This window comes from Furipterus horrens, unplaced genomic scaffold, assembly GCF_987537825.1.
Source record: "Furipterus horrens unplaced genomic scaffold, mFurHor1.1.pri manual_scaffold_3, whole genome shotgun sequence".
Taxonomy (NCBI): Eukaryota; Metazoa; Chordata; class Mammalia; order Chiroptera; family Furipteridae; genus Furipterus; species Furipterus horrens.
The window spans coordinates 39,587,190-39,603,645 of NW_028327173.1; the positions used below are offsets into that span (position 1 = coordinate 39,587,190).

Consider the following 16,456-nt stretch of genomic DNA (forward strand, 5'->3'; position numbering starts at 1 on the left):
ACCTATTATTACATAAAAATACATTTAATGCAATACACATAGAAAACAGAATCAAAGGAAATGCTGCTAAAGATTAAAGTGATTATTTTTTGGTTGATGAAATTAGGAGTGATTTTTAAAGTGATTTTTTTATATTTGCTGTTTTATTAGTGTTTCTTTGATTAGCATGTATAACTTTTATAAATTAGAAACAATAAAAATTTAACTTATTGTTCTAAATATCTGTTTTCCATCTTCACTAAATAGAATGGTTAACATTTCAGCATAGTATATTTGTATTAGTTGTATAGAAGAGTCATTTTCTACAGAGATAAAATAAAACCTTTCTGAAATGCCCTGTATCTCGCTTCTTCATCATCATTCTTTCTACTAAAATGTTATTTAACTTTATTTGTTTTTTTTTCTTTTTAATTTTTACTTATTGACTTTGTAGAGAGAGAGCGAGCGAGCAGGAGAAAGAAACATTGATTTATTGTTCCTCTTATTTATGCATTTATTGGTTATTCTCATATGTGCCCTGACTGGAGATCAAACCTACAACCTTGGCATATCAGCACAATCCTCTAACCAAATGAGCTACCCAGCCAGGGATGGAAAACGTTATTAAATTTAAAAAAATTTGCACCCAAAGCCCCCAAGTTTTCTCTCCTCACTCACTTAACTGCTGGAATCATTCATAAGATAGTTATTACCCATTTTCTTGTATTATTAGCCTCCACTTGAGAGGCAATACAGTATAGTGGTCGAGAATCTAGATTCCAGAGACAGGCAGCCTGGGTTTGAAGGCTACCTTGCTGCTCACTAGCTATGTGACTGGCCAGGTTACCTAATTCTTTTGTGCCCCAGTTTTCTTGCTTAGAAAACACGATGTGTATCATTTCTACCTCATAGATTATTGTGAAGAAAAGTGAGCTCATTCATGTAGGGTGCTTAGGACAATGCTTTGGTATATATTAAGTGTTATTCATTATTATTCTGAATTTAATTTAATTTTCAGAAAGCAGGGACCATATTTGATATTTCTCTACATTCTTAGCTACAATTAAGCATAGTGCTAGAAAGTGCATCCATCCATTTTATACCCCTAAGACCTAACATGCAGGAAACAGGTGAGATTTTGTGTGGGTGAGGAAGAATGAAATGTCAAGCAGTTTTCTCTGTTGTTTGTAATTCACTCTGTCGCTGTTTGAGGTACATAGAGGATATGAAAGCTGAAGCTCTGAGAACTTAAAACAACTTGCCCAAGATCACCCAGCTGTTAAGTGCAAATTAAATCCATGTTGGACTCTTTTCATTGTACTGTGTTTTGGAAATGAATGTGGATAAATGGATGAGTGAACTTGAGAAGGATCTAGAACTGTCTTTTGAGCTCCTCCTGTGTTTATTTATTTACCATTGCATTCTCAGAACTTCACATAGTGCTGACTTCACAGGAAGAGCTCAATAAATATTTATTGTTAACTGAATAAATAAGTGAAGTAAAGGAACAAATCAAGGAATGAATAGGCAAAATGATCTTTCAAAAAGTTATTTTCAGCTGTAATATCTAGTCTCCTACTTTCAGTATATGACAGATTCATGATAAATGCTTCTGTTCAGTACCTGGAGAAAGTAATTCATTGCCTATTTGCTACAGATACAAATTCAGACCAACCGATACACAATCGCCTGCAGTTTTTATTTATTTATTTACTTTTAGGGAGAGGGGAAAAACACTGATGTGTGAGAGACATTGATGTGTGAGAGAAACATGGACAATTTGCCTCTTGCACGCCCCCAGCCAGGGACCTGGCCCACAACCCTGGCATGTGCTCTGAACTGGAATCTGGCGACCTTTTGGTTCACAAAATGATGACCAACCCACTGAGCCACACCAGCCAGAGCTCACCTAAAGTTTTATTTGTATAAAATGGAGAAGTAGTAAGTCTCTAATTCTACAATGATAAGCTTCATTTATTTGGCTGTTGGTTCACTTGGACTAGACAAGGGAATTCAAATGAATCTGTCTAGTATGGCCCAAACATATTTTTTTGTTTATTTCTGATTTAAGGAAGTTTGGGGAAGCACTTTTGTTTATATTTTAAATGATTGTATCTCCTCCTGAAAAAACCATTACACATACTTATTTTGGTTCAAATGAGTCCTTACTTCTTCTTAATACAAATATGGAAGAAACACCATAAGTTTAACATAAAATGGTTTTGTTCATAAGCATATGTCACCATGATAAAAACACATTAATACATATGCAGAGTACAGTGAAAAACTACCGCATAAATCAATAGCAAAAATAATTTTCATTTAGATAAAAAATACCAGATAATTCAGGAATAAGCCAATATGTGTCTTTGTGAAGGAAGTGTATGTCCCACAGGTGCTTATGAAACATTTTTCAATTTATAAAAATATACATTCTTGCATGTTTTTAGAGTATATAAAAGTACTCCTATTGGAAATGGCATAATATCATTATGTTTTTATATGGTTGCAATCTTTCTACTCACACATACAGAATTACAGCATTATTATTAATTTTAGAACACAGAGGTTGCTTTGAGACAGCCGGTGAACTATAATATGCAAATATTGTGTAGTGAGAATAAACAAGATGAGTGTAAGTCATAGATGATTTAAAATTTTTGCGATCTACTCCCAATGCACAACATTAAACAAAAAAAAATCTTCCTTTGTGTTAGAACTAGAACCTTGTTAAAAGTGAGGAAATTACTGTTTGGTATTATTTTTATTTTATATTGATTTATATAATTATATACATATAGTTTAATATATTATTTATGTATCTGAATGCGTAGTTATATATCATTGTTGCCATAGGACATGGTTTCCTTACTTTATTTTGTTTCCTGTGGTCATTGATGGGTAGTAAGAACTGAAGTAATTAATAAGTCTAAAGTTCTGTTTAATTAGGTTGAAACTCTTTTTCCTTATACAACTTTCTGCATTGAATTAGATTATGGCAATAGATTTTATTGTAAAAATTAGTCACTATCCTTCTAAATTTTAGAATATAAAGGAAATCATGACAGATACATAACTATTAATTATTAATATAAACATAGAGACACATAGTCATACCTGTAAATTATTGCCTGTCTTCTAAGTATTTGCATTCCATACATACACCTGTTACTACAAGGCTGACATTGTGTTAAGGCTGAAACAAAGGGAGCATATTCAACAATCTGTATATAACATTTGCATCTTTTTTGTTTTGAAAGTCACTTCAAATATCCTGCCTTTCATTTATATTGCTTAAAGTTTTTACACAAGTGTGCTTATAAGGTTGACTTTTGGATTGATTATTTTTTGCTGAAGTAACAAACAACTCCCAAATTTCAGTGACTTATACTAATAAAGATTTATTTTATGCTTACAGGGCTGTGCATTGCTTAAAGCTTTAATGAACTTTATGTGGTTCCCCACCCCCACCCCCCCACCGCCACGGTGGGACTATCTGAGGAAAGTTCTTCTTTTAGTAGACATCAGAAGAAACTCAAGAGCTCAAATCAGCCCATGTAAGGTATTTAACACCTCTGCAAGGATAAGCCTATGTCACATCTGCTCACATTCCATTGGCCAGAGCAAGTCATACGGGCACTTATGCATGCAGTGGGAGGGAGGAATAGAAAAGTAAAAATATTAGTTGAGAAATAATACAATCTATCATGACTACAGATGCAAAACCCAAGCATATCTCTGAGTTACAAAAAGTTAAATACTAAACTATTATTGTAAATGTATTAAAATTGTAATACTTCTTTGGACCACTAATAACAAAGGACTTGATTGTATGGGAGCCACAGTGAAAGTTGAGAGAAGGAAATCTGATATAGTCACTAACTTTAAGAAAGTACAAAGCAAAAAATATTCATCCCTCTTTAGGGTTTCTGTAGCACTTATGCTTTTCTCGAACATGTTTCATATTACCATGCTTTATTTTTATTTTTTAATCACTTTTAAAATTCTTATTCCATTACAATTGTCCCAATTTTCCCCCTTTGCCCTCCTCAGCCCATTCCACCCCCTGCTCCCACAGTTAATTCCCACCGTGTTGTCCATGTCTGAGGGTCATTTATACACGTTCTTTTTCTAGTCCCTTCCCCTTCTTTCCACAATTATCTTCCTCCATCCTCCCCTTGGTCACTTTTAGCCTGTTTCATGTTTCCTTGCCTGTGGTTCCATTTTGTTTGTTAGTTTATTTTGTTCATTAGATTCCTCTTATAGGTGAGATCATATGGAATTTGTCTTTCACCAACAGGCTTATCTCACTTAGCATAATACTCTCCAGTTCCATCCACGCTACTGCAAATGGTAGGAGTTCCTTCCTTCTTTCTGCTGCGTAGTATTCCATTGTGTAAATGGACCAGTTTTTTGATCCACTCATTTACTGTTGAGCACTTAGCTATTGTAAACAGCACTGCTATGAACACGGGGTGCATAAGTTCTTTTGAGTTGGTGTTTCAGGTTTCTTAGGGTATATTTTCAGCAGTGGAATCACTGGGTCAAAAGGCAGTTCCATTTTTACTTTTTTGAGGAAATTCTATACTGTTTTTCACAGTGGATGCAACAGTCTGCATTCCCATCAACAGTGCACTAGGATTCCCTTTTCTCTGAATTCTTGCCAGCACTTGTTTGTGACAGGTATGAGGTGACATCTCATTGTGGTTTTAATTTACATCTCTCTGATGGCTAGTGATGTTGAACATTCTTTCATATGTCTATGGGCCCTCTGTATGTCCTCCTTGGAGAAGTGTCTGTTCAGATCCTTTGCCCATTTCTTAATTGGGTTGTCTGTCTTCTTGGTGTTGAGTCATATGAGCTCTTTATGTATTTTGGAGATCAAACCCCTGCCTGAGATATCATTGGCAAATATGTTCTCCCATATCGTCGGTTCCCTTTTCATTTTGATGATGGTTTCAACGCTTTCTGATAGTTCATTTCTGAAGACAGGAACAGGGTCCATCACCTTTTTATGCTTTGCGGCCTAGTAAAATCTCCAACACAGAGTGATAACTCAGTGAGTGTTTGTTGAATTACTGAAGGAATCCGTGCATGCATAATCCAGAATACAGTAGTTCCCCCTTCTCTGTGGTTTCACTTTCCGGGGTTTTAGTTGCCTTATCCACCTCAGTCCAAAAATGTTAAGTGGAAATTTTCAGAAATAAGTAATTCATAAGTTTTGAATTGTGCTGTTGTGAGTAGATAATGAAATGTCCCGTGTCACATGCTATCCTGTCTAGTTGTGAATCATCTCTTTTCCCAGAATATTCACACAGTATATGTTAGCCACTTAGTAGCCAGCTGGATTATCAGACTGACTGACTCAATTTTCCAGTGTTGGATTCAAACAACTCTTATTTTATTTAATAATGGTCCCAAAGCCATTCACATGACTTTTATTACAATATATTGCTGCAATTATTTTTTCTATTTTATTATTAGTTATTGTTGTTAATCTCTTACTGTGCATAGTTTGTAAATTAAACTTTATTATTATTATGTATATATAGGAAAAAACATAGTATATGTAGTATTCAATGCTATTTGTGATTTCAGCTGTCCCCTGAAGGTTTTGGATGGATCCCTCCCAGATGAAGAGGGACTACTGTATGTTGCTTTTACTGTTTTCTTTTTCCCTGAAGTTATTTATATTTTATAACATGAGAAAACTAATATTTTATTTTCTCCTTTGTGATTTTTTTCCCCTATCTTGGACTTTTCACTTTTCCTTTCTTCAGTGAGGTTATTTTATTTTAAATAAAATAAGTTGAAATGTTTGGTTTGATATACCTCAAATATTTTCCTGCAGGTAAGCTTTGTGCACATTTGTGCCTCTGTGTGTGTGTGTGTGTGTGTGTGTGTGTGTGACAGAGAGAGACCGAGAAAGAGAGAGCTCAATGCAAATAGTTTTTATACATTTTGAAAATAACTATAGGGTATTCACTATTCATTTACTAATCATTTCTTGAACCAGGTTCTTTCCATACTTTCTTTTCTGATATGCTTACTGGGAAAACCTTCAGAGATTCACATTACGTATTTATAAGCCTGTCAGGAGGACTTTTACCATACCAGCACAGTTAAAAAGATTTCAAATAGATTGTATAATGCAGTGTCTTCACAGTAAATAGTAGACAACAATATAAAGCAATGAGATAGTTGATAATTCAAATAAAAATGGAAATAAGTATAATGCAAACTGAGTTCTATTACTATTTAACATGTATGATAAACATTTCAATTTCTATAAAATCATTGTTAAAATCACTTGGCTCACTTACATATTATCATGATTCAAACTTCACACAGAAGTCATGAAATATTTTTAAATAAAGTTCATATGAAATTGCATCTTTGCAAGTCATCCAGAAATAGTATCCATGCAATTTCCCTTGCTTTCCTAAACCACAATTTTCCAATTCTGTGGCTGGTTTTACATAGATGAAGTATGTGACGAGAGTAGAAAATATTATTTTAATGTAACTGCATGAAAGGGAAAAAATTTGTTTATAATTTTTACATATATATATTATATTACTATGGGATTTTAATCATTCATGACAAAACTTTTTTAAAAGTATATTTTATTGATTATGTTGTTACAGTTGTTCCAATATTTTTCCCTTTGTTCACCTCTGCCCAGTAACCCTTTTCCCTCCAGCAATCCCACCCCTCCTTAGCTCATGTCCGTGGGTTGTGCATGTAAGTTCTTTGGCTTCACCCTTTCCTATACTATTCTTACATTTCCCTGTCTATTTTGTACTTTCCAATTATGCTTCTTAACCCCTGCACCATTTCCCTATTTCTCCCCCTTCCAGCTGACACCCTCTAAATGACCGTCATATCTATGACTGTTCCTATTCTGGTTGTTTGCTTAGTTTGTTTTTGTTTTTATTTTTTTAGATCCACTGTTGATAGTTGTGAGTTTGTTGTCATTTTAATGTTCATAGTTTTGATCTTCTTTCGCTTAAATAAGTCCCTTTAACATTTCATATAATAATGGCTTGGTGATCATGAACTCCTTTAGCTTTACCTTGTCTGGGAAGCACTTTATCCATTCTAAATAATAGCTTTGCTGGATAGAGTAATCTTGGTTGTAGGTCCTTGCTTCTCATCACTTTGAATACTTCTTGCCAGTCCCTTCTTGACAGCAAAGTTTCTTTTGAGAAATCAGTCAGCTGACAGTCTTATAGGAAATCCTTTGTAGGTAACTATCTTCTTTTCTCTTGCTATTTTTAAGGTTCTTTCTTTATCTTTAACCTTTGGCATTTTAATTATGACTTGTCTTGATGTGGTCCTCTTTGGGTCTAGCTTATTTGGGACTCTCTGTGTTTCCTGGACTTGTATGTCTATTTCCTTTGCCAAATTAGGAAAGGTTTTCTTCATTATCTTTTCACATAAGTTTTCAATTTCTTGCTCTTCTTCTCCTTCTGGCACCTGTATGATTCAGATGTTGATATGTTTAAAGTTGTCCCAGAGGTTCCTAAGCCTCTTCTCTCTCTCTCTTTTTTTTTAATTCTTGTTTCTTCATTCTGTACTGGTTGACTGTTTATTTCTTTCTTATGTTTCAAATCATTGATTTGAATCCTGGCTTCCTTCCCTTCACTATTGGTTTCGTGTGGATTTTCCTTCACTTCACTTAGTATAGCCTTCACTTCCTCCCTTCTGCATTTGCCATACTTAAGCATATCTGTCAAGTCTGTGAGCATTATTATCACCAGTGTTTTGAACTCTACATCTGTTAGGTTGGCTATCTCCTCATTGCTCAGTTCTCCCACTGGAACCTTAATCTCCTCCCTCTTTTGGGCCATACTTCTCTGTCTCCTCAATTTAACAGCTTCCTGTGTTTGCTTGTATCTTCGGTAGAGCTGTCACACCTGTTACATTGTAAGGGGCGGAATCTTAGCTATTCATCAGTACAGGGTGACCTGTTTCACCACATTGTGGTGCTGTATGTGGGGGAAGGGTCTGAGAGGAAGCAATGCCACTTGCTCAGCCCTGACCCCTTTTCCAGGCACTACTCCTGCCTCTCGTATGGGACTGATGCCTCTTTAGCTGTTGCCCTGGTTGTGGTTCCCAGATTAGGTGGGTTTGCAGATGTTCTAGGACCATGGGGCTCTTTAAACAAGTAGACTCTGCTGAGAGACCAGCAATTTCTCTCTCTGCCCCATCCCCCACTGGTTTTCACAGTCAAAAGTAATGAGGCTTTGTTTCCCCCAGCACTGGAACTGTGAGCTGGGCAGTCTGATCTGGGGCTGGGATCACTTCCCAGGTGTCTCTCCCAACTTTTGTAATGTGTGACAATACTTTCCACCAGCTGGTCAGAGCCACTGCCTTGTTTCTGCTGCTGCTGCCACCCTTACACTGCATCCTCTCCTCCTTGGCTCTTCCCCTTCTACCTGTCTGGATGAGTATTACTTCTTTATATCTTTGTTTGTTGGGCTTCCACACAGTTCAACTTTCTGGTAGTTCTGGTTGTTTTTAGTTTTGAGGTAGTTGTATTCCTTCTTCTGGTTGTAGAGGAAGGCAAAGCATATCTACCTATACCTCCATCTTGGCTGGAAGTCTCCCTTATGAAAAAACTTTTGAGGATTCAAATGGATATGATTTCTTAGTTCAAGTGAACTTGGATTTTAAATATAAGTTAAAATGTGAAAACAGCTTAGAAACTAAATGAATTATCCAAATCACACAGCAAAGCCAGCTTGCTTCAAAAAATATTAGATTTATAATTAATATTTAGAAGATTTTAATATAGGAACTTAGGTATAGCATAGCAGAAATAGTAAAGTGATTAAAAATAGTTAACATTTGAAATCTCAAAATTCTTTGCTTAATGCTGAGAATTATTTGCCATACAATAAGATCAAGTTGTTTTTCCCTGATACTTGACTCTATTGTAGGGATTCTACCAGATACACACCCAGTAAAACTCATGACATAAAGCTATTAGGTAGAGCCCCAAACAGAAAATGAGTGAGAACATACAAATTCTTGTAGGAATTTATTTTTTAATTTATATTAGAAAAAATGTTTCTAACTCTGGGGAAAAGTAAGGAGCTATTCATAAGATCTTTGGCTTATTTCCACAAAAATGCTTCATTTATTGAACAGGAAATAGGTGTAGAATGTGCTTTTAACTAAACTGAGAATTTATTTCTCCAATTCATAAAAGCTGTTCATTCCTTCTACTACCAATCCAAATATTTCCTCACCTGATACCTCTCAAAAGCCTTGCCTCTTTAAATAAAGTTCAATAATAAGTGTTTATGACACCCTCTTTCATGAAGAAGAGGAAAAAGCCATATCTTTTCAACATTGATAAATTCTATTGAGTGACCAGGTTGGGGGTTACTTGGTGTGACAAGAAACTTGCCAGAGTGGCATGTTCCTGGTTTAATTGATATTATGGCAACCTTTTCCTGGTGAAAGCTTGGAGTTTGCTGGAGTGTGTCCAGATTTTGTAGAATGAATTTGGACTGGTAGGAATAAGCAAAAGATTGTTAAGACCTTTAGTCTTTGGAGTGGGAATGGAAAAACAGGGGTAAATATCAACAATGTAGAGCAGATTTAACCAGCAAACTAAGAAGCAGAGTAAGGAACAGCTGGTGAGAGTTAACAATAGGTGCCCATACAACCAATGCAAAGAGCCTTTCCAGTAATAAATTGGGGTTGAAACCACATTTTGGATGCAAGGAACATAGTCAATGTTGGGACTTAGATTTATTTAAAATTGATTTGATTAATTCTGCCTCAAAAAATTTTTTTCCTTGCCTTGAAGTTTTTTTTCATTAAACAATCAAGATACAATTTAGCTTTTGCCCCATGGACATCATAAAAATACCATTAGGTTTTAGAATGGAGGAGTAAAAAGAGGGTAGAAAGAATATATAATTGAACTCCTTTTTTACAAGTCTATGTTTCTGAGGCTATTCATATCATAAAAATGAAAATAAGTAACAAATATTAAGTAACTTCTTTCCTGAGAGTTTGGTGACAGAAATATACACTGAGATGCCATTTTAATCCACAAGTTAAAAAAATAAGTAACTGTGCCCTTGCCAGATAGCTCAGTCAGTTAGAGTTTGTCCCCATACACTGAGGTTGCAGGTTTGAACTCCAGTCAGGCACATACAAGAAGCAACCAATTAATACATAAATAAGCAGAACAACAAAATTGATGTCTCATTCTGTCTCTGTCTCTATCTCTTTCTCTTTTGCCCCCTCTGTTTCTCACCCCACTTTCTCTCTCTCTTTAAAATGAATTTAAAAGTGCTTTTAAAAAAAAAGTAATTTGTTTTTAAAATGTTTCATGGGTGCAAGTCTTCTTGAGAAGATCAGAGGCTTGGGGGCATTATTTATGAGATACTTCTTTGTATCTGGTATGCTAGGCATTAAAAATTCTTGATGCTTGAATTGTATTCTGAAAAACTAGCATTTAACTTACCAAAACAATTTCTCTAATGATTGCACTTTATAGTAAGCTAAATAATAATCTGAAAAAAAAGCTATATTAAAAACAGTTGTAAGTTTTATAAAAAGTGGATTAGAATCATTTAATAAAAGCAAAGGTCTTTAATTTATTTGTCTCCATTCTTCCCCAAGCAGCATTTGAAATTGATTATAAGAGACTTAGAATATAGATTTTAAAAAAATAAAGGAAGATACTTAGGGTGATTTCTTTTTATTCCTCATGAGGAAAATTTTAAAGCCCCATTTCCATGAATATAGTTGAAGATGGCTTTCACCTTTTTTTTTTTTTTTCCTGGAAAATCTCATAGGTGATGCTGTGATAAGTTTTTCATTATACATTGTAATTTTGAGCATTTCCCTAATCTATGTCTGTAGCCAAGTAAGCCTGAAATTCTGTACAACTTATTACATAATCTGTGTGAGACAGCAGGTGGATTCAATAATGAAAGAGTATAAGAGCAGGATCATAGTGGGGATGCCAACCACATGCTCACTTTCCAAATTCTGGCAAGGGCCCCAAGGTGTCAAATTTGCCTGGAGACTTCCTCCTAACATGCTTGTTCTCCCTCCTCCCTTTTCCCCATGAATAGGAGAAGCTTTCTGGGGCACTAGGATGATGACACAAAGAGGAAAAACAAAATGGGGAAAATAAGAGCTGCCTCCAATCTCTGGGAAAGTGGAAGATATTCCCAGAGAAGGTAAGAATTATTAGCCAAGTGGTAGAAGAAAGCAGAAATACAGGTACTGTAGAATCGGGCTACCCAATTATGGTTTGTAGGGATAACTGTGTTCGTATGATGTCCACATGTTGCTGCTCAGTCCTTTTCCTGGGAATATTGGTTCAAGTTCTGCTTTGTAAGGGGGCTGTAAACTAAAAGAACACAATCGCCTTTTTGATTATTGAAGAGTAGTTGTCACTGGGAGAAGAAAATAAACCCCAAATCCGCCCTCCTCAATTTGGAGGATCACAATGACTGCTGAGGAACACTGAGAAATGGAAAAGAATGAGGGTCATTTTAATTCCACAGAGAATGGAGAGGTTGGAACCTATTATAAATCCTCAGGGAAAACTCAGTTCCTGTAACATTTCTATTTGTTACCAAGGCTAGCACGAGTGGGGAACGAAGCCTAATATTTTTTAAAAGTAAAACTATGATTTTAGCTAGATTTAAGTTTATGAAGGACAATATTATTTTCCTCTAGCCCATATAAACAAATTACTTCTGGCTCTAAACAATAATTAGTTAAATGAGTCAACTAATTTTGTACAGAAGGCAAAGTCTGTGCTTTGAACTTGATAATGAAACAGTATTCCTTCCTTCTGTTATTCATTCATTAAGTATTTAAAGAATGCCTACAGTGTGTAAGGCTCAATGGGGCAAGAGGTTGTTAGAAATGATAGTATTAATTCAGTAATTATTAATTGTTTATTTTGATAAAATAAGTCATATCAGATTTGAGTATTGCTTTTATGACTCTCTCCAATGGAAAAGAGTAGGATTATGCCAAGTGCTCTAGGAATTGGTAGGGGTGCACACTGCTCAAGTATATCAGTACACAAAAAAAGAAGAGTTGAGAATCATACAATATGGGAATATAATGAAGAATAAAATTTTTCTCGTTCTTAGGCTTTTATAGTCACTCTATATCAATAACTGTCTCAGAAAATGATAATTACACAACAACTACAACTTAAGAGAATGCCAGAATGAAAGATGATTTCTTTTTTCTTTTTTTTCAGCCATTTCTTTTTATTTATGGTTTATGTTCAATGCAAATCAATTCCATAACATGAGAAGTTACTATGAATCAAAGCATAAATACACTAACACAATGTACAATCCAAAATAGGTGTACAGCATTCAGGTTTGAAACAAAAGGGAATCTTCATTCACACACACAGGAGCTTGAGATCTGCTGGGCATGGTGTTCCTGGGTAGGTTTCTAAAGATGGAAAAAAAATGACTTTTAGTTATCAAGACTACTGTGACCATATTAGATACTGGAACATCTAGGCCTCAATGTGTGACCATGCAAACAAAAGACTTTAGGGAATGTCTATTTTTAAAAAGATTCTGTGCATTGAGGCAGTTGTGAAAAGATCTGCTTTCCAGAATCAAGCCCAGAGTAGGCTTTGGATAAGGTTCTAACTATAGAAAAATATTGACCAATAACAGAAAGTGTTTCAAATGTGCCTATTTTGATTTACCATTTTTTAAAAAGATGTACAGAAAAAGTATAAAAGTATTCCTGAATTTAATGTAAGCTTCTAGTCTTCACTTCCCAAATGCCTAATTTACAGTTTTGGCTTCCTCGTATTATTTAGCTTTTCAATTTTAAGATTTGTCAAAACTTATCATTTTTTAAATTGTAAAAAATATTCAACATATGCAGAAATAAAAAGCATTTTTGAAATTAGCTGAGGTCAGTGTACTTCTCTTTGGGGATTAATTTAGCTAAATGAATCTAGTGCTCTTATTGAATATAAGCAAAATTTACTCATTATGCTTGGATTTGGGGTAGACTCCAATCCATCACTGCCCTGGCACATATCAATTACTATACAAAAAGTCAAATACTATGTCAAATCCAAGGCTTTGTAGGAAAGAGTCAGTTCCCAAGAGATCAGTGGTAGCTTAACAATGTAAAACTTTGTCTAGAGTTATATCACATTAAATTAGTACTGTGAAACAATAATACATTGAGAATTTACAGGAACACCTGGAAGTTCCTTCTAATGTACATATAAATAAAACCATAGCTTTATGCATTACCTAACTATTTTATGACCTTATAACTGTAATGAATCAAAGGAAAACTGACTCTGTTCCAAATTCCATCCTTTATCTCTAAGTAAGATAAAATCTATTCCTTTTCTTTTTAAAATTTTATTTATTTATTTATTTTTCATTGCCATTTAGTCCCTGTATAAGCCCCTCCCCCCAGCAATTACCACGGCTGTCCATGTCCAGGAGTCCTTTTTCCTTTTTGTTCAATTCCTCTACCCCTTAACCCCACCCACCCTCAATCTGTCATTCTGTTCTCCATGTATGAGTCTGTCCCCATTTTCCTTGTTAGTTCAGTTTGTTCATTAGATTCCACTTATGAGTGAAATCTTATTGGTATTTGTCTTTCTCTGGCTGGCTTATTTCACTCAGCATAATGTTCTCCAGGTCCATCCATATTGTCACAAAGGGTAATATTTTCTTTTTATTTTTCTTTTTTTTTATGGCCGAGTAGCATTCATTTTCAAGGTGAATTTTATGTCCATACTTCTTAATCCATACTTAAGGAAATATCTTTGAACTAATTTTGGACGTGTTTTTTTCATCTTGTACTTGGAAGTCCAGCAGAGCAGGTTTAATATTGACATTCATCATCCAGTCAAACATCAAACATGCTCTTCAAACCAATCAAATTTGAGATCCTAACATTTTCTGTGTCAATAAAATTAGGTGTGGGATTAGATTCAAGGAAGACCTGTTTTCCTTGTCACACTAGACACCATTTGGATTGGGTTTAGAAGATGGAAAAGTATAGACGTTTCCTGGCCCCAGAGTTTTAACGGCAGAAATGTAGAAGAGAGAATGAGATTTAAATGTAGAGACTGGCCATTGATTGCAGAGCACCATCACTTGCCTCGGTGGTGGCATTCACTGGACTTGGGTTAGCTGTGGAATTGAGGAAGGGGTTACTTGCAGGTCTTACAGTAATTGTTTGATTTGAATAAATCTGCATGGGTAGGAGCAGCGCCAGAAGCAGCAACCTCAGTCTGAGTCTAGTTACCATGGCTCTGCCTGTGTCTGCTCCGTGGGCAAGTGCTGCGAGCCCCACTGAATAGCCTGGTGCGTAGAGAACTGCTGCTTCCCAGCGGGTCACAGGCAAAGTCTAAATAGATTTCTTCACAGTAGAACATCAGAGAGCCTTGCACTTGCCCGTAGACACTTGTGTCTTCAAGAAAAGATATAACACGCAACCTTTTATGAACTTGTTGTTCACTGAATTCTTTTCTCATGGTAGATCTACTGACACGTTATCTGAATGAGAACAGGATGGGAAATACTAGTCCACACTCATCAAGAGACTGTCCCATTCACTGAGAGAGAGTCTCCCGCTGACGGTGATGTTGGCCAGGTCCGCTCACAATATCCGCAGTGCCGTAGACACCAACAGAAGAAGTTCAGAATACTGCATTCAGATGCTGGAGAGATGGGCAAAACATGCTCCATCTTCAAGGAGAACAGGCTGCACTTGCTCCTGAACTTTGAGTTTTGGTGACTATCTTGCCTGTTACTGGCTTCTAGGGCTCCTTTCAATCGACTCTCAGGTAGTAAGCTTTCGACCTCACAGGCAGGAGCAGTGTATGTGGGTGCCTGTTTCATCACAGCCTCTCTGGTACTGAGGATTGTGATTTTTAAAGTAATCGTGTTATCTTTCCTTTGCAATTACTTGATTATCTTTTTTTTTTTTTTGGAGGTTTACTTATCTTTGAGGTTAACTTTTCTCATGTATATTAGTTACTTGCATTTCTTCTTTAGTACTGTGCTCTCACACATTATTCTTCGACTATTTCTACTTCACTTGAGTTCACCTGAGGCACCAACAGTCTCCATTGGAGGAAGGCAGAGGGAAAGTGTTCTAGAGACTGGAGAGTGGTGTTGGGCACAGAGGTGAAAGGGGAATTCTAACCAAGGGTGATTAGGGAATACTTTGTGAAGGTGGAAAAAGATGGGTATGATTACATGATATAAGACTTTAAAAGGTAAGATAGCACCTTAATTATTAAACAATACATGCTTAAAACATTTATTGGGAACCTAAGTGCTTGGGATACAAGGATAAACAGGATAAAATTCATGCCCTGAATATTTCAGGCAGGGGATATATATACCACAAAGTGGGGGGGAGGACAATGCCACAGAGCAAATACAATGTTATGGTACAATATGGCATTAGAACAGAAGAGATATAGGGCATTACAGGAATAAATAGAAAGAAACCTTTAGTGCTGCCTGGGAGGAGACAGGTAAATTAAGATAAAATTATGCCTGCACTGAGATTTCATTTGTTATTCATTCAACTAACATGTATTAAATGCCTGCTATGTTCACAATGCTTGCTCTCAAAGGATTAGTAGTCAGATGGTAGGGCAGGCATAAAAATAAATAAATATAATGATGGATTTAATTAACTATAATGCACACAGCACTATTAAAGACAGGATGGTCAAATCTATCCAGGAGGTTGAGGAAAGGCTGCACAGAGAAGGTGAATTTTGAAACATGTGGGGGAATTTGTTTGGCAGACTGTGATTGTGGGTACCAAGAATAAAGAAGTTCCAGACAGGGAGAACAATGGGAGAAAAGGTACAGCAGCCTATTAGAGCTTAGTGTGGGCAGAGAATAGAAATAAATATGATATAATTAGTGTATTGGGGAAGGAAAGGGTATGCCAGAAGGGCTGATTTTGGGGGTCCATGAATTCAACTGTAGAATGTTAAACATTAATCTTTAGGAAATGTAAAGCCTTTGAACATTTTTTTAAGGAAGGAAGTAATAGACTAAGAAAGATTCGTTCACCATACTGTGCCAGAAATCTGAAAGTCATACAAAATCACTCCATTTCTCTCCTATCTCATAAATAAGCAGTCATTAAACCCTGTTTATTCTTTTTCTTAAATAGCTCTCAAATCCATCCTTTCCCTTCTTTTCATACCGGAACTGCCAGTGGTTTGGGTCTTCATCATTTTTCCCCTGGTAGAATACAAGAGCTTTCTACCTTACAGTTCCACACTTTTCTGTCCTATCCAGAGTGTTTTCATATCACTTCATCGCACTGTTTTGAAATTCATTAATCTAAGTATGTATGTTTTCCATTAGAGAATAAGTCCCTTGAAAGCAGGTGTGGGATTTCCAGAAGGATGACCAGATCGGGATTCACTGCCAAATTTTCCGTTGTTATT

At 35.8% G+C, this 16,456-nt stretch overlaps 1 pseudogene; it reads right to left on the reverse strand.

Annotated features, from left to right (window-relative positions):
* Nucleotides 1-14,055: 14,055 nt before the first annotated feature.
* On the reverse strand, nucleotides 14,056-14,286 carry LOC150014973 (signal transducer CD24 pseudogene; annotated as a pseudogene).
* Nucleotides 14,287-16,456: the final 2,170 nt, after the last annotated feature.